At 36.0% G+C, this 26,589-nt stretch overlaps 1 long non-coding RNA gene across 1 annotated transcript in view; it reads left to right on the top strand.

The window, feature by feature from the left end:
- LOC141406537 (uncharacterized) overlaps positions 1-23,875 on the top strand; it is a 217,637-nt gene extending 193,762 nt beyond the window's left edge. Inside the window, exons 2-3 of the long non-coding RNA XR_012413425.1 lie at positions 23,653-23,728; positions 23,792-23,875. This is a non-coding gene — a long non-coding RNA (uncharacterized lncRNA). The remainder of the gene's footprint in view (positions 1-23,652; positions 23,729-23,791) is intronic.
- Positions 23,876-26,589: the final 2,714 nt, after the last annotated feature.

Here is a 26,589-nt window from a genome sequence, read left to right as displayed (position 1 = left end):
TCGTTCAGTACTTCTCTCCCTGATGGTTCAGTTGTTTTTGTTGTTATTGCTGTCAAATATTGCACGTTATAAATCTTAAGTTGTGCATGAAATTTGTTTATGAATTTTTTTGAGGATTTATTTTCGTCAGTTATTTCGCTCGTCGGCACGATACTACATTTGCCAAAATTGCATGAAACGAAATAAATATCAATAAAGCAAAGCAAAGCATAAAAAATAAATTATCGACTTTGAGTTGACACTCGTCTCTGGGAATATTTGCTATAGCGTGATTTTCTTATGATTTGTAGTTGCTGAGAAAAATCTAGGCATTTATTAAATAGCGAGAAATTGTGTGTATAATTATTCAAAAATTAAAAGAAAAAACAAATTTAATAAAAGATACAAACAAAGATCCACTATATTAAATCAGAACAAATGATCAAATAAATCCCAATTTTGATTAGGCAAGTTTACATGCGGCAAGTCTTAGCTGGCAATTCCAATTTTCAGGCAATTCCTTTGATATTTTTCTTAAATTACATTATTTTTAATGTTTTGAACACAACACTTGTCGGAACTGAATTGCTTGGACGTGCTCACTATTTTCTCGAAAACAAAATATCTGTTCCAGAACTGGAAGAATCTACTAATTTCTACCAAAATTTCGATATGATATAGGAACAATTTTTATCGTAGTAAAAACATGTATATTCTTGCAGTATCAGGTACTAGCAGTACAGATGTTCATGCCCACAATTTTTATACCCCCAGCATTATGGCTACATATACCCTATATACGTATACATTTTGTAATGATGAGAAATGTGTCTCATTGAAATAAAGGTTTTACACCCCACATCTATATTAAGGCCAAGTCCGTCTACCACAACTGTATTTGATCGGAGCCTTATTGATACCTGGGCGGATCTACGAATAATGCCACGGTCGAACTTAGTTCATCCACAAATTAATATCTCATAAATATACGAACTTTTACTAAAACAAATATCCCGGAAATAAATCTTCACTACCACGAGTGCATCAAGCTCACTCTCCCTGACTTTTACAAAAATGGACATTGACCGCGAATCCTTCATTGCTGTCGCCAGCGGCTCAAATTCTTGCCCGACATTGATGATAAATTCCCACAAAGTTTCAGATAAGATTGTATCCCGACGACGTTTGGAAAAATATCATTGACTGAGGTGGATGAAGCTGTGGATAGTGCACCCCAATCCGTTGCGTTGGAAAGGATTCTAAAACGACCTGTTCCATTGTACCGGAAGTTTTAGACAGTGAACACTATAGGAATAATCTAGTTACGGAGAATGATCCATCAAAAAGACGGTCGCAGATATCTCTGACCTCCAAAAATAACAAAGCTAAAGAAGCAATGAACAAGAAAGCGTACCTAAGGGTAGTTACAAACTGCAGCCGACGTAAATAAGGATCGGAACACCATCAGATGAAGGGAATTCCGGCTCCTAAGGTCGAACTTAAGGCAACCAAATTTTTCGAGACGCTTTCTCGAAGTTGAAACAGTTGATGGGCAGAGGAACAGAGCAATGATGGGTATGTGACAGCGTCAACCACTTTAAAGGTTGCAAAGCCCATTTCAACCAATTCGAAATCACAACAAGTGGTTGTGACGATGATGATGTCGCCTGAGGAACAGCAACCCGCAGAAGTTGGTACTGTCACAACCGGCCGATTCGTCCTAAGGTCGAACTTAAGGTTTCTGAGGAATTTATAGTCTTGTTCAGGTAAGGCTACGTCCTTGACCAAGGTGACTAAGTCCCTAAGTGTTCTAAGAAGACTGTGAAGAAGCCATAGAAGACGAAGACTGCAACCAAATTTTTCGAGACGGTTTCGATGGTCTCCTCATCTGGAGGTGAAACAGACGATGAAATTCGAAATCACAACAAGTGGTTGTGACGATGATGTCGCCTGAGGAAAAGCAACCAGCAGAAGTTGGTACTGTCACAGCCGGCCCATTGGTCTGTGTCTTATGCCTCGTTGGCGAAGAAGGTTGGAAAAAAGACCAAAGTCAGTGCATCTTCGCAGAAACCTTATACATTTGTGAATACGCAAAACACAGTGTGATGCCTAGTTCTTCATGGTTTCTGCGAGAAGCTCGTCTAGCTCGAAGCATGACTGCAATGCTTTGCGACGGATTGACCGGAGTGATCTCAGGTTGTCAATCATTGACAAGGCTGATCCCAAACGCGTATCGGTGGGAGTAATTGGTTGCTAGTCAAGGCTTGGCTCAGCGGCATCCTCATCTCAGCCATTGTGGATCAGAGCAAAGTAAGGCTCGACCAGTCAACCCTGTACAAAGGAGTCAAGGTCATTAGCTTCGGGAATAAGGAAATGGTTGTAAATTGCATGGGTTCACTTTATAAAGGCCGTAACCTGGCTGCCGTTCCTGTTGTTAAGATTTCGTTTGGCTTGATAACCTCAGTATGGGCACCTCCTCCTTCCATGGAGCTGGGCAAGATACTTAAGTTAGTCGAAAAGCAGAAAGTCTTCTTTCGAATAGGAAGATGGAGGGTTCTAAATTCATTTGCCATAAAGTTTGCTAACGTTAGTACTGGAGAAGACTATATATGAAGTCGAGGGCAGGTGCTAAACTTTGGATTGGGAGGGTTATGCATAGGGGAAAAGCAGCAAGAGCTTTGCTTTGTGCAGTTAAACTTGCATCATTGCAAAGCTGCTGATGCGAACTTCTACAAACTCTTTCGACCTTGGAAATCAGCATCGCCCTTTTCCAGGAACCTTATTTGTATAAAAATTAGGTGAGTTGGCTAAGCGGAAAGACGACCTATATGGTGTTCTCCGCCTCAAATGGGGACAAGAGGTGACATCACCACAGTGCGGGTAGAGGGATAACGTAAAAGGTGTCTGATATTGTCCTCGTTGTCCTCGTAAGGTCCAGCTGGAGATGTTGGATGAGCCTGACAATCCATGGACGTGACGCTAATACTAACCGCTTCCACTGTTGAAGCAGAGACACAAATTCCAGAGTACAAACCGTCGATCACAATCCTCAATTCACAAGCAATAACCATAAAAGATTCTAATCATCATCTTCAAATCTATCCAGGATCTACACAATGGGCCAAAGGTCTCCGAGAGAAGCAGTAATTTAATATTAGATGACGGCGCATCTAAACCAGTGGGCGCTTACTGAGAGCAAGTGAGCATACATTTCAATGTGGTTTACATCACTAAGCGCCTACTGGCTATACCTGATCTAAACCTATCCTAATATAATTTCTGTTTCAGAACCTGCAAGAAGCTACTAATTTTTACTACGAAAAATTTTTTTCCTTTATTTTATCGAAAAAATAGTAAAAACAAGTAAAAAAGTCGGCCTATGTGAATTGAAACTTTCATCTACCGACAGATCGAATATATTTAGGGTATTTTCAGAATTTTGTGGCCCTTTTTGAACATTTGAACTACAGACAAAAATGTGGATCATGATTAAAGTTGCACTTAACGGAATGGACCGACATAGTCCAGATTGCAGTTCTGGAACAGACCAATAGATGAAGTCGTAGAGTCCGAACAAAACTGGCCAGTAAAATACTGTACTTTCTTGTACTTTCAAGAAATTTTAGGTGGGCTTAAAGATGGTAATTAGTAATATTTCTAAAGTACATAAAGAAAGTAATGAATTTATGTATGTATTCTCGAAATTTTAACTTACACATTGTGACTTTTAAAAGAAGTACGAACTTATTATAATCCTAATTTTTTGTATTTTTATACTTTTGTTTTCCGACTAAAAACTATACATTTTTTACTTAAAGCTTTAAACGAAAGATCCGAATGAAATACATACAAAATAAAAAGAATTTCAATGATAAGCCAGCTTCTTCTTAACCAGACAGACGGACACAGAGTGAATGTTGTTTTGATAATCGCGTTCCGGTTCGCAGGGATGGTGGCTAAAGCATTTTCGAACAATGGCCAAAAACCTCAACATCTACAGCCAATTAAAATTATTCATGCGGCAACAGATTGCTTGAGGCTTGATGTTCAGTTTGGTGTTTTTTCTTTTTGGCACAAAGGGGACGGGATAGTGAAATACTTTTGATGCATATCTAGAGGGCAAATTGAAATGGGGGAATTTTGCAAAAAACGCAATTATTTCTTATATCGTGAGAAGGTAAATTAATTGTAGGATTATTACATTGTTCAAATGAAGTTTGGAGATGAAAGTAGTACTTAATAAAAATGGAAAACCGTTTTTTTTTAGTTCTGAATGTGATAAACTGTCTTAAAATTGATTATTATGTTTATTTAAAATATTTTAGGATATGCAATGAAGAATTACTCGTGGACTAATGAAGGTTTAAGCGAAGAAATATTCAAGTTTTGCATATTCATGGGCTAAAATCGAAAGTTAAAACTTTTTTGAAGACCATTTTTAGGGAATATTGCAAGATTTCTTTGTCTATTTTTGTCCGCCAACGGTATATACATATATCTATATACGTAAGTATAATAAACAAAAAAAGATCTACAAATTATTATTTAACATTCGAAAATGTGTTTGAACAGCATTTATTCGTATATACCTTCATTAGTCCGTGAGGGTGCTTTTATTACCTTTATGTAGTAACTTTTCGCCTTGGGAATAATGCGATTGCGAAGTATATCAAAATAAATAAGTGATGGAATACACTGAGCAATACGAACGTTATTAACCATATTCTGACACCGCAGTGTGATAGAACACCAAAAATTAAAAAAGACACGTGTCTCGCCGTTTTTCCCTATCTCATCAACTTTCGCGGTTATAGGCCCCCAAAGCTTTGAGGCTTTGGTGTAGAAAGGGTCATTTAGTCAGGACTATATCTTCCAAGCCGTTAGGAAATTTGAATTTACCTCCCACATCGATCTGGTTTCCGACATTAAGGGCCAACTAAAAATTCATTCGGGAGCAAAGTTCTCCAATTCTTATTCAATTTCTTATGTATGCCCTACATTATTTATGTTGGCTTCCGGAAATGGATAACTCAAGTATTCCATCAATCAAGAAAAATTTTAATTTCCGTCTATCTACATAAGGATAGAGTTTGATGCATTTTTCACTTTGCTATTGATTTGACCCTTGGAATATCTGATGTTATTTATTCCACAGTCACAGTCAACCCGTTTCATCCCCTGTAAAAATTTGTGTACATTGAAAAAGCGTAAAGTCAATGCTGGTCTAATTGAAGTCAATTAGAAAACATTTGTTTTGTCAGTGCAACCACTTAAAGGCAAATTATAGTGTATGTATGTACAAACATACAAACGTATGTACGTACATATGTGACACACTCGCACACATAATTGCCGATAAATGTACAGGTTGAAAAGGGTACAACGATTGTCACGACAAAAATTTTCTAAACGATAATAACCCTGTAACCCGATAGGGCCCTATGCTTCTCAAGAAGTTAAGCGGAAAGAAGAAGAATCCGATGAATGCGAAAATTAAACAAGTAAAAAAGTATCAGTCGGCTTTGCCGACAGAGATATACCCTCAGCCTGTGCAAGTTGAAACACTTTTTTCACAAAAAACTTATGTATTTAGGGGGTTTCAAAATTTTGGTCGTATGAACCGACAAAAATGTTGATTAGGATTAAAGTTCAAAATTTTTGCGGAAAAGGTACTTAAAGGAATGGACCGACATAGACCATGGTTTTTACATAGGGGGTTTTTACACCCTTCGGGCTGTTTTCTCAAGAAGTATGGACTTGCCCCTGAAACAACTTTTACCATCATAATTGAGGCAGCGAATGTTAGTTGCTTCAACAAAAATCAAAGTGATTCAATAGCAGGTCTTAAAGTGAACTTATCCAAAATTTTGTGTGGGAGGGATGGAGTGGACAAATATAGTCCATATTCGAACCTCATCTATATCTGGTAGATATTATGAGAATGTGTAAAGTGTGGACAAAGTCGGTCACTCCCATCAAGAGTTATCGTGCGCACAATTTTTCGGAATATTTTTGAACTTTTGTGGGGGAAGTACCTGAAGGAATTTACCGATTTGGATTATCTTCGAACATATGTTTGGACAGAATATTACGAAGGCCAAATTTTGGACCGAATCGGCAGATCCGTTCGAGAGTTATCTTGCGCTCCAACCACTACACACGGTGTCATAGGGTTTTTTGTAACTTTCAGGCTATTTTCTCAGGAAGTAGGGACTTGCCCCTAATGAAACTTACAGCGTCGTATAGAGGACAGCGAATACAACTTGCGTAAACAAAAATCAAAGCGATTCGGTCCTAAACTGAACTTTTCCGAAATTTTGTGTGGGAGGTACCCGAAGGAGTGGACCGATTGAGTCCATATTGAAACCTCATCTAAGTTTGGTAGAAATTACACGATGTGCAAAGTATGGACTAAATCGGTTATTCCCTTCGAGAGTTATCGTGCGCACAAGTTTTGCGACAATTTTTGAACATTTGTGGGGGAGGTACCTGAAGGAGTTGACCTATATGGCCCATCTTCGAACTCAAATCGAATCTGGACAAAATATTTCGATACCCAAAATTTGAACCGAATCGATTGATCCGTTCGTGAGTTATCGTGCGTTCCAGCCTGCCAGACAGACAGACGGACGGACATTGCTAGATCTACTCAAAATTGTCTGAAACGGATATCGTACAAACATACTTGGGGTCTAAAACCATTATTTCGATGAGGCACATTTTTGGTCGTATCAAAGTGTAAATACTAGGGTTATGACTTTTTGACATTTTTTCTCAAAAATGATTTCCTGTAGCAGGGATAAATGAACTTTTGCCTATTAATCACTACGCTATCGTTTATTCCATTGAAATATAAAAAAAGTTCACGCACAAATCGATTTTAAAAACATAATTTTTTGAAAAAATTTATGAAATGAAATATAAAAAAGTTCACTCACAAATCGATTTTAAAAATATAATTTGTTGAAAAAATGTATGAAATGAAAAAAAAAATTGTTTTTTTTTTTCAAAAATTATTTTTTGTTGCACGAATGAATAAATATATGCCTACTAATAACTATAATAACGTTTATTCCATTCAAATATTGAAAAAGTTCATGCACAAACCACTTTGAAAAAATTTTAAATTTTTTGTTTTTTGTTAAAAAATTATATCTTTGAATAAAAACGTTTACGACTTTTTAACGATTTTCAGAATTGTAGAAAATTTGTGAGAAATAAATGTTATGCCACTTTAATTATCTCATATGGCTTTAAAGTTTATTTTCAATTGTATATCTGCTTACAGTGACTTCAAAAAATTGCACATAATTTTGATAAATTCGAATTTTAAAATCATTTTGTGCGTGAGGTTTTTTCACCGAATCACCTTATAATTAAGATTTTATGTAATCTTATGACAAAACTCATCACGCTATGATACAGGGATATGAGGTTGTAAAAAAGTCATAACCCTAGTAAATACCCTCTTTAGCCTAAAGGCTGAGGGTTTAAAAAAGAATACCGAGCATAGTGGACCTAAATGCGCATAAAATTCTTAGTTCCTAATTTATTAAGGCAGAAGCAGCATTTCCTACAAAATGAATGCTTTGTTCGGAACCAGAATGTCTTCTAGTGGTATACATTTCCAAAACGATGTGGACTTGGATTTAAACTGAGTTTAATGCCATTTTTAGGTGATATCCCAATGGCATGACGAACACCGTCTACACAAATTCTTAATTTATTACAATTTTCAATTTTGGCCAAGCCACATTTATTTGCATTGCACTATGCATATTAGCTGAAATGGCAATCTGTGGCATTTATAAATCAAAATACAGCTATTTCGCTATCCACTACTATGGGTTAACCAGGAACAGCTATACACAATAAAGAAATTACATTCTTAACTTGAGCATTATTATACACAATATCGTTCACACTAACAACGTTGTACCGTCTATGGTAGAACCGCATCCCCATCGAGAAATAACAATCCTTCATAAAAAGTAGAATTAAGTTCAACCACAATATCTGTGCCATCCGTTTTGCCCAAGAATTTCAGTGACCCGATACAAGAACCTGATTGTAGTTCCAAAAAACTGCGTGTTTAGTAATCAAACCCAAATTGTTGCAGTTTTAAAAGCACACCCCGATGTCAGACGGAGACACAGGCTATAGAAAAGTTAGTCCTAAAGCTATAGTTCCTTGACTTTTGTTGAGATCCGAAACGACATATCGCACATTTACTCAAAGAGTGGCATAACTCAAAAAATGCGTCTTCTGAGTTAGCAATTTCTATTGTTTCTACTATTTCTACTTTATCTTGTGTCCAATTTTCATGCTGATATCTCTAAAACTCGACGAGTAACAGCTCATTTATTACGAGTTTCGCATAATTTAACACAAACGTTTTTTGATTTTATGAAGCACTAAAACACTTCAAATCATACTTGATCTTGCACAGAAATTTAGCACTGATATCTGGCTAGCTGTTTACAAAATATGGTTTAAGTAGTTGTTTTAGTTTTTGTGTAATAATATTTTTAAGTTGGGAAGTCAAAATTCAATCGCCAACTTAAAACGCGTTTTTCTCGAAACTTGATTTTTTGAAATGTGTCATTCTTTGAGTAAATGAGCGATATGATGAAAAGGCTGTTAGGGCATGTATAGTTGAAAGACCCACCCTAAAACCAAATTGGTTATCTATCCTTTAACACCATTTTTTTCTTTCACAATTAGATTGATCCCTTCAAAGATGAAGGATTCAAACAGTTTCCCAACTTCAATTATTACGGTATTTTAACCCACTGCAAACTATTAAAAGCATTGTTGTTGTTTCAGTCGTATCCTAGATCGAAAAAAAGTAAAACATAATAAACAAGTGAAAAAGTATCAGACGGCTTTGCCGACAGAGATATACCCCAGCCTGTGCAAATTGAAACACTTTTTTCACAAAAAACTTATGTATTTAGGGGCTTTCAAAATCTTGGTTGTATGAACCGACAAAAATTTTGATTAGGATAAAAGTTCAAAAATTTTGCGGAAAAGGTACTTAAAGGAATGGACCGACATAAACCAATGGGGGTGCCATAGGGGGTTTTTACAATCTTTGGGCTTTTTTCTCAAGAAGTATGGACTTGCCCCTGAAACAACTTTTACCATCGTAATTGAGGCAGAAAATGTAAGTTGCTTCAACAAAAATCAAAGTGATTCAATAGCAGGTCTTAAAGTGAACTTATCCAAAATTTTGAGTGGGAGGTACCAGATGGAGTGGACAAATATAGTCCATATTCGAACCTGATCTATATCTGGTAGATATTATGAGAATGTGTAAAGTATGGACCACAATTTTTCCGAACATTTTTGAACTTTTGTGGGATAGGTACCTGAAGGAGTGGACCGATATGGCTTATCTACGAACTTAAACTAAGTTTGGAAACAATATTACGAAGGCCAAATTTTGACCGGAATCGGCATATCGGTTCGAGAATTATCTTGCGCTTCCACAGATAAACATGGTGTCATAGGGTTTGGTTTTCAACTTTCAGGCTATTTTTTCAGGAAGTATGGACTTGTACCTTCGTATAGGGGACAGTGAATACAAGATGTTACAACAAAAACCAAGGCGATTCGAGAGCAGGTCCTAAACTGAACCTTTCCGAAATTTTGTGTGGGAGGTACTCGACGGAGTTTACCGATTGAGTCCATATTGGAACCTCATCTAAGTCTGGTAGAAATTTCATAATGTGCAAAGTATGGACCAAATGGGTAACTCCCTTTAAGAGTAATCGTACGCACAAATTTTCCGAACATTTTCGAACTTTTGTGGGGAAGGTACCGGAAGGAGTGGACCGATATAATCCATCTTTGAACTTGAACTAAGTTTGGCCAAAATATTACGAAAGTCAAATTTTGGACCAAATCGGCAGATCCGTTCGAGAGTTATCTTGCGCTCCAACCACTACACACGGTGTCATAGGGTTTTTTTTGTAACTTTCAGGCTATTTTCTCAGGAAGTATGGACTTGACCCTAATGAAACTTACAGCGTCGTATAGAGGACAGCGAATACAGCTTGCGTAAACAAAAATCAAAGCTATTCGAGACCAGGTCCTAAACTGAACTTTTCCGAAATTTTGTGTGGGAGGTACCCGAAGGAGTGGACCGATTGAGTCCATATTAGAACTTCATTTAAGTTTGGTAGAAATTACACGATGTGCAAAGTATGGACCAAATCGGTTATTCCCTTTAAGAGTTATCGTGCGTACAAGTTTTGCGACAATTTTTGAACATTTGTGGGGGAGATACAGTGCTGCTCAAAACATTTGCAACTGGAATGACTAGTTCATATTTTATATAGTTCTGAGGAAGTTTGTGGATTTGAAATGCAAATATTTTTGTAGATTGATAGTTTATTGAATCCTTTTTAAAGATTTAAAAATTAATTTGCAAACATTTCACTTATTTTACAAAAAATATACAAAACAAAGCTCGAACTCACTTTTGGTTCTGCTCAAAACATTTGCAACTGAGAAAATTTTATTCAAAATCTGAAGAAATTATTTTTGTTTTGATAATATATTGAGAATCAAACATTTTATTTATTATCTGGAGACATCGTAAGAGAAACAGTTAACTAAATAAATTAATATATCCTTTGGAATCTTGTGCTCTAAGGATAATTGTCAAATACCAAGGTTTTATACGATTTTTAATAGTCTACAGTCCAGATTGGAGTACCGGAACCTCCTATATGAATTTAGATTACTATACCTGATTGGGTTCGATAAGAACCTAAGCATATTTTCAAAAATTACTAGTTCTACGTGATTATATACACGTTTAGATGCGGTATTATGCCAAATCATTCTGTTATACGACATTTCTGGCGTGTACATGGTGAGATTTTGACATGCTACCTGTCAGGTTATTTCTTGGATCTGATAAATATCAAGACCTCATGTATCCTATAACATTCCTGTCCATAAAAATACCTCCTGAGCAATGTAAAACACCTTCAACATTTTGGGTCAACTTTTTCGTATAAGGGGACAAATTCTATTATCTTTCGTTCTAGTGATCAATCATATTTTTTCAAGTAATATAACTTAAATATTGATTTATATCGAGGAGAAGTACTAGGTTTTACTACTCCAAAAACATAATCACACATTTTTTGCATAATTTCTATGAAAAATTCCACTTTTCCTGGAAATTACTGTTTTCCCAAAATTTGCCTATTTTGGTATACCGGTGTCCCTGGTATGTATCGGAGGTGTTTTCATAGATTTATCGGTGTCAAGTCTTTTTTTAACATCTGTTGATGGCCTCTGAGAGATCTGCTTAATAATTCGTATAATTATTTGATCATCCCCTGCAGTAGATGTTGTTGTCCTTGCATCTCCTTCCCATCTTATGGAGATTTTAGATCTTTTTACGCGGTATCCAGCTCTGTTTTACATATTGTGATGTTCCTATGTTTATTTTTGGACCTCGTCGAATCCACAATTTTCAAAAATTACCATTTTAGCAAATCGTAGATAAAAATTTCTGGCCATAATTTAAGTTTTTCTTAAAAAATTAGACATGTCTTGTTTTCGGCATACTTGTCTATCAAAAGTAAACATATGTGGGATAAAATGTACTCCTCATGAAAGCTTTTTGTCCCCTTCTTATGATTAAAAACAATTTGATGCCAATCAACACAAAAAAATTGTCAAAAATTAACTAATAGATATTCGTACCACGGAGTTGCAAATGTTTTGAGCAGGCTAAAACATGTGTTCCTACGATATTTCACACATTCTTTAAACATAAGTGTTCATAACTGAATAATCCTTTTTAAATCTTGAAAATATGGTCAACAAAAAATCAAATAACAAAAACAAACATATTTTAAAACTCAAAATGTCCCTAAAAATAGACTGAATTTGATATAGGCATCTGAGTTGCAAATGTTTTGAGCAGCACTGTACCTGAAGGAGTGGACCTATATGGCCCATCTTCGAACTTAAATCGAATCTGGACAAAATATTTCGATACCCAAAATTTGAACCGTATCAATTGATCCGTTCGAGAGTTATCGTGCGCACCAGCCAGCCAGACAGACAGACAGACGGACGGACATTGCTAGATCTACTCAAAATTGTCTGAAACCATTATTTCGATGAGGCACATTTTTGGTAGTATCAAAGTGTAAATACCCTCTTTAGCCTAAAGGCTGAGGGTATAAAAAGAATAATATTAAAATCCTATCTTTCCAATTACAATATGACATTTTCTTCCTTCCCTTTTTTTAACAAATGACAATTTTCCCGATTGTTCAAGAAAAGTTCTCATAATTCTGGTAAAAGTAGTAATTTGTGGCCAACGAAGTGAGACAATACCAAAAGTACACCTTTTGTCAAGTGCACGATGATGGCAAAATGATTGTATTTGTTGTTGACCAGCCGTTTCTCTGGCTGTCTGGTTGAATGGCTTATAGGAAAAAATAGGGTTTGCGTGTTGCAATGACATTGTACATTATAATTTGTACAAATCATGAGATTCAACACGCAAATTATTAGTCTACCTTAATGCAGCAAAAAAAAAATATTTATCTATATAAAGCATTCAGAAAATAGGACAAAAAAGTAAGAGAATAAAAATAGCATTACGTTGATGTAGCCATCCGTAGTTGATGGCGATTCAAAGCAAAAATCTGTAGTTTGGTTGCAACTTCATCTTCTTGGCAATAAAAGCACATAGCTTTAGTAAATTTACAAGATTTTTGTATACATAGATTGTATGATTATCTATGAGCGATGATGAGTAGTTCAATTAGCAACTCATTGTAAATTTGTTAAAAGTTAAAGGCAAGGCGAAGTCATTTTAAACCAGAAACGCAAAATTGAAATGAAGCAGCAGACAAGGCACTGAAATGAAGTTGGTTGAATCCCGAAGTGTTAAAACTCAGTGAGACATAAAATGTTGAATTGCCTTGCTATTTATAGTTAGTATATTTTGGATTTAAACCATGGTTCTGGAGAAGAAGTTTTCATCACCGTTGTTAACAAGATACACGGAGGAAAAAATGCAGCAAACAAATAATATGTTTGGGCGCAAACAAATAATATGTTTGCATCCAAACGTATTATTTGTTTGCTGCATTTTTTTCTCCGTGTCTAACCAAATGTCTGTTTCTAGATATAACAAGTTGTAAAGAATCAAGCTTTATTGTACCCTACACTACATTGAGTATTTGGTATCACACAGCAACACTCTTGCATAGTAATACTACCATGTGGCATTGTGGATATAGTGTCGAACGCTTTTTGGGAGTCTCTCAACGTCCGATATAATGTAATTCATAGTTATATAAATTGTTATATGACGATTCTTATAGTATTTCCAGAAAAGAATAATTTTGTCGAGAACCAGTTTGCTGCTTTTTACCTCTGGAGTAATCGCTGAAAATATTCTGTGATTTAAAATTTGCACAATATTTTTATTTGACATGCTCAAAAGGTTTATGCCCCTATAATTCGAGCATTGATAATTACACTGTGCGACAACAAAAAATGATGGGAAAAACTGAGCAGATTATGAAAGTAGAGCTAAAAATATGAGACACGTGATCGGCGTTTTTCACCTTGACATCGGAAAGTAACCAAAGTAAGCGGGACAAGTTCCGCCCATTTCTTGTTTTTCCGAAATATTCGATTTAAGATATCTTGGAATCCGTGCATTTTAGGCATATAGTGTCTTTGGCAACTTTAAAGACAAGAGTATGGGGAATATTTGTGTTAAAAACTTTAACCCTCATGCTGTTCATTAAAAAGGTATTTTTGGTCCTTTTTTCGAAAATTGTTCAAAATCTCCTTTAAAATGCGATCGTATCAAATCAAAATATTTCAAAAAATGTTTAGTCATAAAATTACACCAAATCTGTAAATCGATTCTAATCGCCAGAAATCTTTAAAAAGGAAAAACACGTTTTAGGGTTAAAGTCGGACTTCATCTGAGTTTATTCAAAATTGTCCAACAAAACATAATTTTAGAGGGATGATGTCAAAGACGAAAATATTTCTCGTCAAATTTCACTATAGGTCACCAAAGAAATGAAGACTTTATTTGCATAACGCATCATGAAAATATCAGTATCAATTTTGCTGAAAAAAACGCGAAAATATTTACCAATTTTTCCAAGATAAAAATTTCCCTATTTTTTTTTTTTTTTGTGTTGATACATGAAAGTAATATGAAACTTGATTCTAGGTGAAAAAGGTCAAAACTTTGGATCTCCTAATATTTTGTCAACATTTAGTTTAACTTCTTAAATGGCCCATATTGGTCCTCCCTAAGGGTACCTCCCCACAAAAGTTCAACATTTGTGTCTTAGTGCAGTTAATTCCTAATCCACATTTTTGTTGGCAAGTTCAAATGTCCAAAAAGGACCACAAAATTCAGAAGAGATCTTAAATACATTCGATCTGTCCGTAGGTGTATATATCTGTCGGCAAAGCCGACTGACACTTTTTTACTTGTTTTAGCCCTACTTTCATAATCTGCTCAGTTTTTCCCATAATTTTGAAAAATAAATTGAATTTTGTTGCACAGTGTTATTGTCTGTTTTGACAAATTTATTACAAACCATTCTTTAGGTCCGATGACAATTCCCAGTATTCCTAAAGTTGTCGATGACTGGATGTGGAATAAATTTGCGTTTTCATACCATCAGCATCTACGCTAACGAGGGGTATATTCACTTTCATACGAGCAAAATGTACCTCATTGCAAAAATGGTTTAAGACCCTATATATGTATGTTTGGACAAAATCGGTTTAAGGAAATTTGGAGTCAATTTAGCTATGTCCGTCCGTCTATCTGTCTGGCTAGAGCGGACGATCACTCTGCAACGGATGAACCGAGTTGGTCCAAAATTTGGCCTTCGTAATAGTTTGTCCAAACTTAGTTTATGTTCGAAGATGAGCCAAATCGGTCCACTCCTTCAGATACTTCCCAAAAAAATCAAAACTTTTCGCTAAAATAGTGCGCACCATAACTCTCGAAGGCAGTAGCACATTGTGCTACTTCTACGAGACATAGATCAGGTTCGAATATCGGCTATATTTTTCCATTCTTCGGAAAACTTCGAAAAAGTGCAGTTTAAGAGCTGCTCTCGAATCCCAAGGTTTTTCAAGGTCAAATCCATAGTTCCTGAGCAAATAGCCAGAAAGCGGTAAAAAAACCACAATGGCACCACGTGTAAAGGATGGAGCGCACGTTAAATCTCAAAGGGATCAACCGATTCTGTCCAAATTTTAGATTCGTAATATTTTGTCCAATCTTAATTTGGGTTCGAAATTGGACAATATCGTTCCACATCTTCCGATACCTCCCCCCCAAAGTTAAAATGATACACGCTATATCTATTGAATGGAGCAACCGATTTGGTGCAAACTTTCGACCTCCTAATGTTTAGTCCAAATGTAGTTTAACTTCGAAAATGGTCATCGGTCTTCTCCTTAGGGTACCTCGCCCACAAAAGTTCAACATTTTTGTTTAAATGCAGTTTAGGATCTGTTTGAAGGGCCTTTGGAAAATTATACCGATACTACTCCTTGTGTTCCTGTTTACAGCAAAATAAGGTTTTGAGTTTAAGTGCAAATATACATATATTTGTCGGCAAGTTCGTACGTCCAAAAAGCGCCACCAAATCTAAAAATCCCCCAATACGTACTTGTTGGGGAAAAGAATTTTATTGCGTAGCCGGTATTCGATTCAATATTGTCCATAGATGAAAGTTCCAATGCACGCCGGCTAATGGTATAGCTCTGTCGGCAAAGCCGACTAAACCTCTTGTTTTCACTTATCGATTGGTACCTCACGGTGCTCTTGAACCAACTTTAAGTGGAAGGTGCTTAAACCTGGAATGTTTTTGCGGATTCTGAAACTACAATGTTCATAGATGAGAAAAATCAAAAAAAAACTAAAAAAATCGTCGGAGCGTGTTTTGGATAAATCGCGATTCAAGTTGATATTTTTAGGGGTTTTTTTTTAAGTTTTCACGATGTCGCTTGGAAACCACAAGTCCTATCAAAATGTCACTAAAGAAAATGTTGTAACTATGAAAATTCCTTACAAGATTGATCTTTATGATATTTTCGTAGCTTTTACCATTTGCGACATATAAAAGTTTAAATTGGGACAATGCACTAACTGTATCGCCTCCTTATATAACAATGTAATGCAGGGTTTACGTGAAAACCGCTTTCACCTGGAAGTTTTTGCTGATTTTGAAACAGCAACGTTCATAGATGAGAAAAATTTAAAAAGAAGAAAAAATCGCTGGAGGGATTTTTAAATAAATTGCGGTCAAAGTTCACATTTTTAGGTTTTCAGGATTTTGCTTGGAAACGGAAAGTCCTATCTAAATGGGATCAAAAAAATGAGGTAGCAGTGAAAATTCTCTACAACATTTTCTTTGGTCTAATTTCGATAAGACTTTGGGTTGTGTTTAAAACTTCAGTCACCTTAAGCCATGGTAGGTACATAAACATTTTAATTTATATCCTATGGAAGTATCAGTAACAGCTTGCCACCAACAAATATTAAGCTTGGTAAGAAATAGGAAATCCTTCGGAAATAATATATGTATTTATGAGATATCATAAGCAATGTGCCTAATTATTCTATTACAAATCCAACAAGCACAACCTACCGGAATAAAGTCCTCAGTTCACTTGTATGGGGCTTTTGTATCTTTTTCTAGAGAAGAATGGGCCTTACTGGAATAAAATTATACCGATGTAATATGGTCCACAAAAGCTAGCAGCAAAAACTCGTTTTAAACTGTACATAGCCGTAAAAACTTTTAATTCTGGTACAGTACAAAAGTTGAACTTTTGTGAGTAAAATATACATACAAAAAACAAGTGAGCCAAGGCTATAGTCGGGTCGGGGCCGGCTATGTGATACCCTACACCACTACGTCTGGGCATAAGCTTTTGAATGGTAAAATTTATAATATTAAAATTGGGATAGCTTAGCGCTTTTGCTCTGAATGTCTTCATTATTACAGGTCAATTTTGTTGAAACGCATTTAAGTACATCGTCAGAAAAACTTAAATAAAACAACAATTGAAACAATTTTTTCACAAACAACGTATGTATTTAGGGGTTTTTAAAAATTTCGGTCGTTTGAATCGACAAAAATGTTGAATAGGATTAACAGCGTGTTTTTATACCCTCAGCCTTTAGGCTATGAAGGGTATATACACTTTCATACGGGCAAAATGTGCCTCATCGAAATAATGGTTTTAGACCCCAAGTATGTTTGGACGAAATGTGTTTCAGACGATTTGGAGTCGATTGAGCAATGTCCGTCCGTCTGTCTGTCTGTCTGGCTGGCTGGAGCGCACGATAACTCTCGAAGGGATGAACCGATTCGGATCAAATTTTGGCTTTCGTAATATTTTGTCAAAACTTAGTTTTAGTTCGAAGATGAGCTATATCGGTCCACTCCTTCCGGTACCTCCCCCACAAAAGTTCGAAAATGTTCGGAAAATTTGTACGCACGATAACTCTTGAAGGGTGTAACCGATTTGGTCCATACTTTGCCCATTGTGGAGCGTGTACCAGACTTAGATCAGGTTTTAATATGGACTCAATCGGTCCACTCCGTCGGGTACCTCCCACACAAAATTTTGGAAAAGTTCGGTTTAGGAACATCTCTCGAATCGCTTTGATTTTTGCTTTAGCAATTTGTATTCACTGCCCTCCATACGACGGTATAAGTTTCATCAGGGGCAAGTCCATACTTCCTGAGAAAATAGCCTGAAAGTTGCAAAAAACCCCTATGACACCGTGTGAGGAGGTTGGAGGGCAAAATAACTCTCGAACAGGTCTGCCGATTCGGTCCAAAGTTTGGCCTTAGTAATATTTTGTCCAAACATAGTTTAAGTTCGAAGATAAACCATATCGGTCCACTCCTTCAGGTACCTCCCCCAAAAAAGTTCAAAAATGTTCGGAAAAATTGTGCGTACGATAGCTCTTGAAGAGAGTGGCCGAATTGGTCCATACTTTACACATCCTAATATATCTACCAGATATAGATCAGGTTCAAATATGGACTATATTTGTCCACTCCATCCGGTACCTCCCACTCAAAATTTCGGATACATGTTCACTTTAAGACCTGCCTTCGAATCACTTTGATTTTTGTTGAAGCAACTTGCATTCGCTGCCTCAATTGCGATGGTAAAAGTTGTTTCAGGGGCAAGTTCATACTTCTTGAGCAAACATACCTGAAGTTCTAAAAAACCCCTATGGTACCATATATAGTGGCTGGAGATGCATTCTTTTTAGTATCTCCTCCGCAAAACTTTTGATATTAAATCCTAATCAACATTTTTGTCAGTTCAAACGCCCAAGATTCTTAAAACTCCCTACATACATGCGTTTTTTGGAAAAAAAATTGTTTCAATATACACAGGCTGAGGGTATATCTCTGTCGGCAAAGCCGACTGATACTTTTTATACCCTCAGCATTTATGCTAACGAGGGTATATACACTTTCATACGGGCAAAATGTGCCTCATCCAAATAATGGTTTTAGACCCCAAGTATGTTTGAACGAAATGTGTTTCAGACAATTTGGAGTCGATTGAGCAATGTCCGTCCGTCTGTCTGTCTGTCTGGCTGGAGCGCACGATAACTCTCGAACGGATGAACCGATTCGGTTCAAATTTGGCTTTCGTAATATTTTGCCCAAACTTAGTTTAAGTTCGAAGATGAGCTATATCGGTCCACTCCTTCCGGTACCTCCCCCACAAAAGTTCGAAAATGTTCGGAAAATTTGTGCGCACGATAACTCTTGAAGGGAGTAACCGATTTGGTCCATACTTTGCCCATCGTGGAGCGTGAACCAGACTTAGATCAGGTTTTAATATGGACTCAATCGGTCCACTCCGTCGGGTACCTCCCACACAAAAATTTGGAAAAGTTCAGTTTAGGACCATCTCTCGCTTTGATTTTTGCTTTAGCAACTTGTATTCACTGCCCTCCATGCGACGATATAAGTTTCATCAGGGGCAAGTCCATACTTCCTGAGAAAATAGCCTAAAAGTTGCAAAAAACCCCTATGACACCGTGTGAGGAGGTTGGAGGGCAAAATAACTCTCGAACGGATCTGCCGATTCGGTCCAACATTTGGCCTAAGTAATATTTTGTTCAAACATAGTTTAAGTTTGAAGATACGCCATATCGGTCCACTCCTTCAGGTAACTCCCCCACAAAAGTTCAAAAATGTTCGAAAAAATTGTGCGTACGACAACTCTTGAAGAGAGTGACCGAATTGGGCCATACTTTACACATCCTAATATATCTACCAGATATAGATCAGGTTCAAATATGGACTATATTTGTCCACTCCATCCGGTACCTCCCACACAAAATTTCGGATACATGTTCACTTTAAGACCTGCTTTCGAATCACTTTGATTTTTGTTGAAGCATCTTGCATTCGCTGCCTCAATTGCGATGGTAAAAGTTGTTTCAGGGGCAAGTCAATACTTCTTGAGCAAACATCCCTGAAGTTGTAAAAAACCCCTATGGTACCATATGTAGTGGCTGGAGATCCATTATTTTTAGTATTTCCTCCGCAAAACTTTTGATCTTTTTTGTCACTTCAAACGCCCAAAATTTTTAAAACTCCCTAAATACATGCGTTTTTTTGTGAAAAAATTGTTTCAATATACACAGGCTGAGGGTATATCTCTGTCGGCAAAGCCGACTGATACTTTTTTACTTGATCAGACAAAAATTTAGATTTTTTCAATCCGCTAAATTTTTTGGATTTTATGTTGTTTTGGAGATTGTTTTGTTTCCCCAAGCTTATTTTTGCATCATAAGATAATCGGGACCAATCGGGACCTTTGTTCAAGTCATTTTGTATTAACAGCATAAAGCAATTCTTACCGTATACCCCCTCCAGAGGGGAAAGGGGGAGAATGTTACGCTCGTGGTTTCTTAAAACACTCTTCGCAGCACCACAAAGCTGTAACCGGCGCATTGGATTGATTTTTACACTTTAAATATTTTTGGCCACTTTCTCCATACAAGTGGATCCACTGTGCAATGTGGGGAGGGTATTTGCCAAAAAGTTTGTAACGCATCGAAATAATGGTCGAAGATCCATACTTATATATACCAAAATGAATGTCTCGACGAGCTGAGTCGATCTGGCTATAAGTGTCCGTCCGTCTGTCCATCTAAACTTTGTAATCACGCTACAGGTCGCAATTTTGATCGGATCGTCACGAAATTTGGAGGCCCCCCCGGAGGAAGAAGCCTATATATTTTGATGATGGTCGGATAATATTCAGGGGTCGGAATGGGCAAAAACTTATTTGGAAAAAAAGGCCAAGGATTTATTTCAAAGCCACTATCTTTTTCTTTAAAAGGTATATCAAAAGCAAAACCTGGCAAGGAAAGTAGAAAATATCCCTTTACAACTACCTATGTAAAGTAGGTTGTCGTAGGTGGTCAAACAACAGAGATATCGCAATAGTCGGTTATGCATCCCATTTTCGTTTTTTTTTTTTTTTTTTTTTGTAATCACGCTACAGGTCGCAATTTTGATCGGATCGTCAGGAATTTGCGAGTTGATGCGGGTACCACAGAGGAAGAAGCCTATTAAGTTTGGTGATGGTTCGATAATATTCAGGAGTCGGAATAAGCAAAAAGCTTATGCGGAGAAAAGTCTACGTTTTTTCTTATGCTAATATCTCCGCTTTTGTTAGCAGTATTCCATAAGGAATATGAAAAGATCTCATTTATATTGGTGCAAAGTAAGTTAGCGTAAGTGGGCAAACAATCGACATATCGCAAAAGTCAGTAATCTATACAATTTTTCAATTTTTTGTAATCACGCTTCAGGTTGGAATTTTGATCGGATAGTCACGACATTTTTGGGCATGAAGGGTAAGAAACCTATTGATTTTGGTGATTGTTGGATAATATTTAGGGGTCGGAATGGGGAAAAACGCATGTGGAGACAAATTCAAAGTTTAATTTTTTGTGAATATATCGGATTCTAGTAGGGGTATTCTAACGGCAAGGCCTGTCAATGGAAGAAGAAAATATTACCTTTACATTGGTGTAAAGCAGGTTGGCGAAGGTGGTCAAACAAGGGAGATACCACAATAGTCGGTAATGCATCCAATTTTTCAATGAAAAGCTTATGCACAGGGGTACTGGTGTAGGGTATCACATGGTCGGCCCCGTCCCGACTATAGCCTTTGCTCACTTATTATTCTATTGACAAATTCAACAAACACAGCCTACCGGAATAAAATCCTCTGTTCACTTGTATGGGGCTTTTGTATCTTTTTCTAGAGAAGAATGGGCTTTACTGGAATAAAATTATACCGGTGTAATATGGTCCACAAAAACTAGCAGCAAAATCTCGTTTTAAACTATACATAGCCGCAAACACTTTTAATTTTTGTATAGTACAAAAGTCAAACTTTTGTGAGTAAAATATAAAAAAATTACCGATTCGGCTCTACTGTAGGTTTATTGTCGCAGTTGTGTTGATCAACTAATTTGTGCAAATAAAAAATTATTTTAAAATTTTCTACTTCAGAAAGATGTTGCTGTGCTTTAAGAAAATAATTTAAGTTATATGTAGGTACCTTCTTTCATCTTCTAATTGAAAATTAATAGGTTCATGCCTACAATTAGTATGTGATGATTTTATGGTTGAATTATCAATCATTTCCTTTCTATTTCATCTTTCTTCCTCTAAAGGTTCAAAATATTTTCATCTGCTTTTTGAATTACCAGATTGGCAAATTGTTTATTTGTTCATTATCGCAATTATTTTGTCATTTTTGCATTTTGTTTATGCTTTCTGTGCATTAAGTCAGAGCCAACAAAACATCAAACCATAGCTATTTGACTGACAATGACTTGAATTACCTAAAACTAACTACAGCTGCTGTGTTGCCACGTTTCATTTTATCTAAAGCTTGTACGGTGTAATTTGCGCAATGAGCGCAAAATAAAATTCAAAGCACAAAACGCGACATACACACACTTCAATTTACACACCCATACAATTGCAAAATGCCATACAATTTTGTTGTGAGGGAGAGAGAGAGAGAGACAAGATTTGCAGAGAAAATATTCTCCATTTAGCATTGAGCGCTCTCTCACTCTCTTTCTTTGATGATTCAATTCGCCGCGATGTGAAATTATGTTTGTGTGCAAAGGGAGACTACATTGCAGCAATTCATTGGATAACGTTTTGTTTGAAGCTCTCTGCTGCAAAACAAAACAAAAACTTTCGCTCGTTTATTTCCTTTACGAAAAAGGTCACAAAACACTCAAATTCAGAAACACCACCCCACAAACAGATATTAGGTTTGTGTGTATGTGTGAGCGTTTATAAATGAAAACATTGCTTTTCAGTTACAACGTTGCCAAATTTCACATGGCAATACTCTTTTTAATATTATTCTGTTTGTTGTGTGCTTGTTTAATGAAGAAAAAATGGTGCGGACTATAGCAAAAACAAAAAAAGCTTAGCTGTTATCAATGGGACTTCATTATTTTTAGCAAATCATAATCTTTATCGCAAATATCTGCTTTATACAGTCCCGCGTATGAGTAACAAAATATTTGCACTTGATGCCACTTGTCGTCATCCATTCGTTATTTTCTTTCTTCTCAACTTGTTTATTTATTTATTGCTTTATAATTATGAGGATAGCCGATAATTATAATGACAATGTGTGAGATGTTGCCTTGAATGGAGTGTGGCGTCCAGCTCATTTAGTTTTAAGGTTCACTCCACATCTGGATGAAAATACATGCATATGTTGATGCCATGACATGACTTCATTGAGGAGACATGTCAATGTCATAATGTGAGGTTCGAAACTGAGGCACTGGCCATATGCGGCAAAAGAATAAGATGAGAAACACTCCTCCTTCATTTGTTGTTGTATCGTTTTCATAGTATTTGTTATTGTTTTTTTTTTTTTAGGTAACATATTCATACACACAGTGGATAAATAAGCAATCGGGGAGATTATTAAAATTTGTTGTGAGATTTCAACTAATTCCAAAAATATTCAGAGTAATAGGTATATTGATGGAATCAATGCCTAGTGATCTGAAAAGTTTATTTTAATAGTAGCATCCCACCTAATATCTAATGACTTTTTATTAAATTTCTAGGTTTATTTTTTATTACAACATAAAGAATTTTCATAAATATTTGTTTATTTATTCAACAAATTTTCGTCTGGAAAATTATCTGATTTGTATATAGGATTAGTGCTCCTAAGGTCGACATGTATCTGCAGTCGGCAGTTTTTTTCAAGAAAAATGAAGTCATTTACGCCATTAAACTTTCAGAAAAATAGGTAGGTATTTGTTTGGATATGTAAAGTACGATATTAAAGAAGTCTTCGCCTTACAAATTGAGTTGTTTGGATGCAGATACTTTAAATCACAACGAATTTAGAATTTATTTTTTAAACACTGTGCATACCTATTTTGTAACACCTTGTTTTATTTATGGATTTTCAAATTTTGTTTCATTTTATGAAAATTCTTGTTGTTGTTTCCAAACCACATGTTTTTTTCGGAGATCTTTGTTGTTGTTTATTTATTATTATGTATTTTATCGTTTTTCTAAGGGTTTTCTATTTCATCAAGTGTTTTTTCACACTAGTGGCATTATTCATTAATTTTTTTTCTTCATGAGGTGCATAGGTATGTATATTTTCTGTGGTATTTTTAAATTATTTTTATTACATTTCAAATTTTTCTTTGCAGTGATATGGCTGTAAAATATACACATAAAAATCTACATCAATATTTGACCATAAGTATCCAAAAACTAAATCTATTAACGTCCCGGTAAGTACTCGTAGGTACGGTACATACATATGTATGTACATTTGAAAATTGTATGTGTCCCAATCTACTAAATTCCGTGTGCCACACGATGCAATGTTTAACAGATTCACATTGAATGTCTTCAGTGTAAGTATCCGGCAAAACAATTTCAGATTATTAAACTACTCAGCGTAAAATTGGAAACATTTCCTCAATATTTCCTCTGTATTTACTTGGCTTAGAATTCCTCGTGAATTGCTTTAAATGGTTTATCTGATATATGTACATATGTATATGTAAAATTCCAAATTCGATCGATATCAAACTGTCTGATCTCCATATGTGGAGAATAAACCGGTACTTTTAAAATGGGGACTCAATTCAAAGAAAATGTATGTCATAGTTATCTATAACAGGAATAGGTGGAATTCTTATCCGTATCTCCGGTAAAACAAAATACCATGGGACCATCAATCATGGCAGATTTGAACATTGCAGACATACATGTTGACTACATGTTAAAGAAAGTAAAGTAAATATGTATCACGGTGCGCCTTAACTAACTTTAAGTGAAAGGTGCTTACACCTGGGAAGTTTTTGCGGATTTTGAAACTACAATGTTCATAAATGAGAAAAATCAAAATAACAAAAAAATCGGAATTAAACAAGTATCAGTATTAGTCAGCTTTGCCGACAAAGAAATACCCTCAGCCTGTGTATATTGAAACAATTTTTTCCCAAAAACGTAAAAATTTTGGATGTATGACCCGACAAAAATGTTGATTAGGATTAAAGATCAAAAGTTTTGCGGAGGAGATACTTAAAGGAATGGATCGACATTGACCATTATGGAAGTGGATCTCCAGCCACTACATATGAGGCGTTCAGAGCACACTTCGACTAACTCCATAAAACAAAAAGTTGAGAAAAGCAATGATGAAATGTATATTGTTTTTTAAAATTCCCCTGATTATATGGATTCAAATATATAATGTAGAATGCATAATAGCAGGTATAGCTTTCATCTAACGGTATATAAAATAAAATAAAAACAATAGTCAACAAACAATCGTTAGTAATGTTGTGGTAATGGTGGAGTTAATCGAAGTGTGCACTGAAAAAAGTAATAAAGTTAGGTCTTGAATTTTTTTATTAACGAAAAACTTAGTTTTTTACACATATATTACAGGTTTTACATAAAAATTAATGTTGGCAGTTCAGTTATAAAACAATATTTGTAATTAATTCATGTTAGCTTTATGTTAGCGTCATTCTTCATTCTTCATGGCTAGGTTTACGACGTTTCCGACGTATGTAATATACGTCAAAAATGTATGTTATATACGTCATAATAAGGCCATCTATGGTTTCAACAAAAGCCGAAAGGACATTGCATGTAAAAATGTACACGTTGCGAGCAGAGCTACATTTGAATGTGGAGTTAATCGAAGTGTGCACTGAAAAAAGTTGCATATTATTCAGTGGTCAATAAAAACTTGTTATTTAAAGGTGCTCATCTTTATTATTCAGAAAAGATATTATAATCGTAAATAGATATGGCGATATCAAAGGCTTTGACACTAAAATCTCAAATTTTTCAAAAAGTGGAGTTAGTCGAAGTGTGCACTGAGCGCCTCATATGTTGCCATAGGGGGTTTTTACACCCTTCGGGCTGTTTGCTCAAGAAGTATGGACTTGCCCCTGAAAAATTTTACCATGGTAATTGAGGCAGCGAATGCAAGTTACTTAAACAAAAATCAAAGTGATTCGATTGCAGGTCTTAAAGTGAACTTATCCGAAATTTTGTGTGGGAGGTACCGGATGGAGTGAACAAATATAGTCCATATTTGAAACTGATCTATATCTGGTACATATATTAGGATGAGTAAAGTATGGACTAATTCGGCCACTCCCTTCAAGAGTTACCATACGGAAAAACTTTCCGAACATTTCTGAACTTTAGTGGGTGAGGGACCTGAAGGAGTGGACCGATATGGCTTATCTTCGAACTTAAACTATGTTTGGACAAAATATTACTAAGGCGAAATTTTTGACCGAATCGGCAGATCCGTTCGAGAGTTATCTTGCGCTACAACCACCTATTTTCTTAGGAAGAGTGGACTTGACCCTGATGAAACTTGTACCGTCGTATGGGGGCCAGTGAATACAAGCGGCTGAAACAAAAATCAAAGCGAATAGAGAGCAGGTCCTAAACTGAACTTATCCCAATTGAGTCCATATTGGAACCTCATTTAAGTCTGGTAGACATTTCACGATTTGCAAAGTATGGACCAAATCAGTTACTCCCTTCAATAGTTATCGTACGTACAAATTTCCCGAACATTTGTGCGGGAGGTACCGGAAGGAGTGGACCGATATAACCCATCTTCGAACTTAACCTAAGTTTGGACAAAATATTACGAAATCCAAATTTTGGATCGAATCGGTTGATCCGTTCGAGAGTTATCGTGCGCTCCAGCCAGACAGACAAACGGACGGACATTGCTCAATCGACACCAAATTGTCTAAAACACATTTCGTCCAAACATACTTGGGGTCTAAACCATTATTTCGATGAGACACATTTTGCACGTATGAAAGTGTATATACCCTCGTTAGCATAAATGCTGAGGGTATAAAAATGCACTGACTGTTTTTTAGGTTTTCTTGATTTTGCTTGGAAACTGCAAGTTCTATCGAAATGGGACTGAAGAAAATGTTGTAGCAGTGAAAAT

This window comes from Musca autumnalis, unplaced genomic scaffold (assembly GCF_047663935.1).
Source record: "Musca autumnalis isolate F117 unplaced genomic scaffold, ASM4766393v1 scaffold_5, whole genome shotgun sequence".
In the NCBI taxonomy this organism is placed as follows: domain Eukaryota; kingdom Metazoa; phylum Arthropoda; class Insecta; order Diptera; family Muscidae; genus Musca; species Musca autumnalis.
Note: the sequence above shows the minus strand (reverse complement) of the source record. Positions and strands in the feature narration are given on the sequence as shown.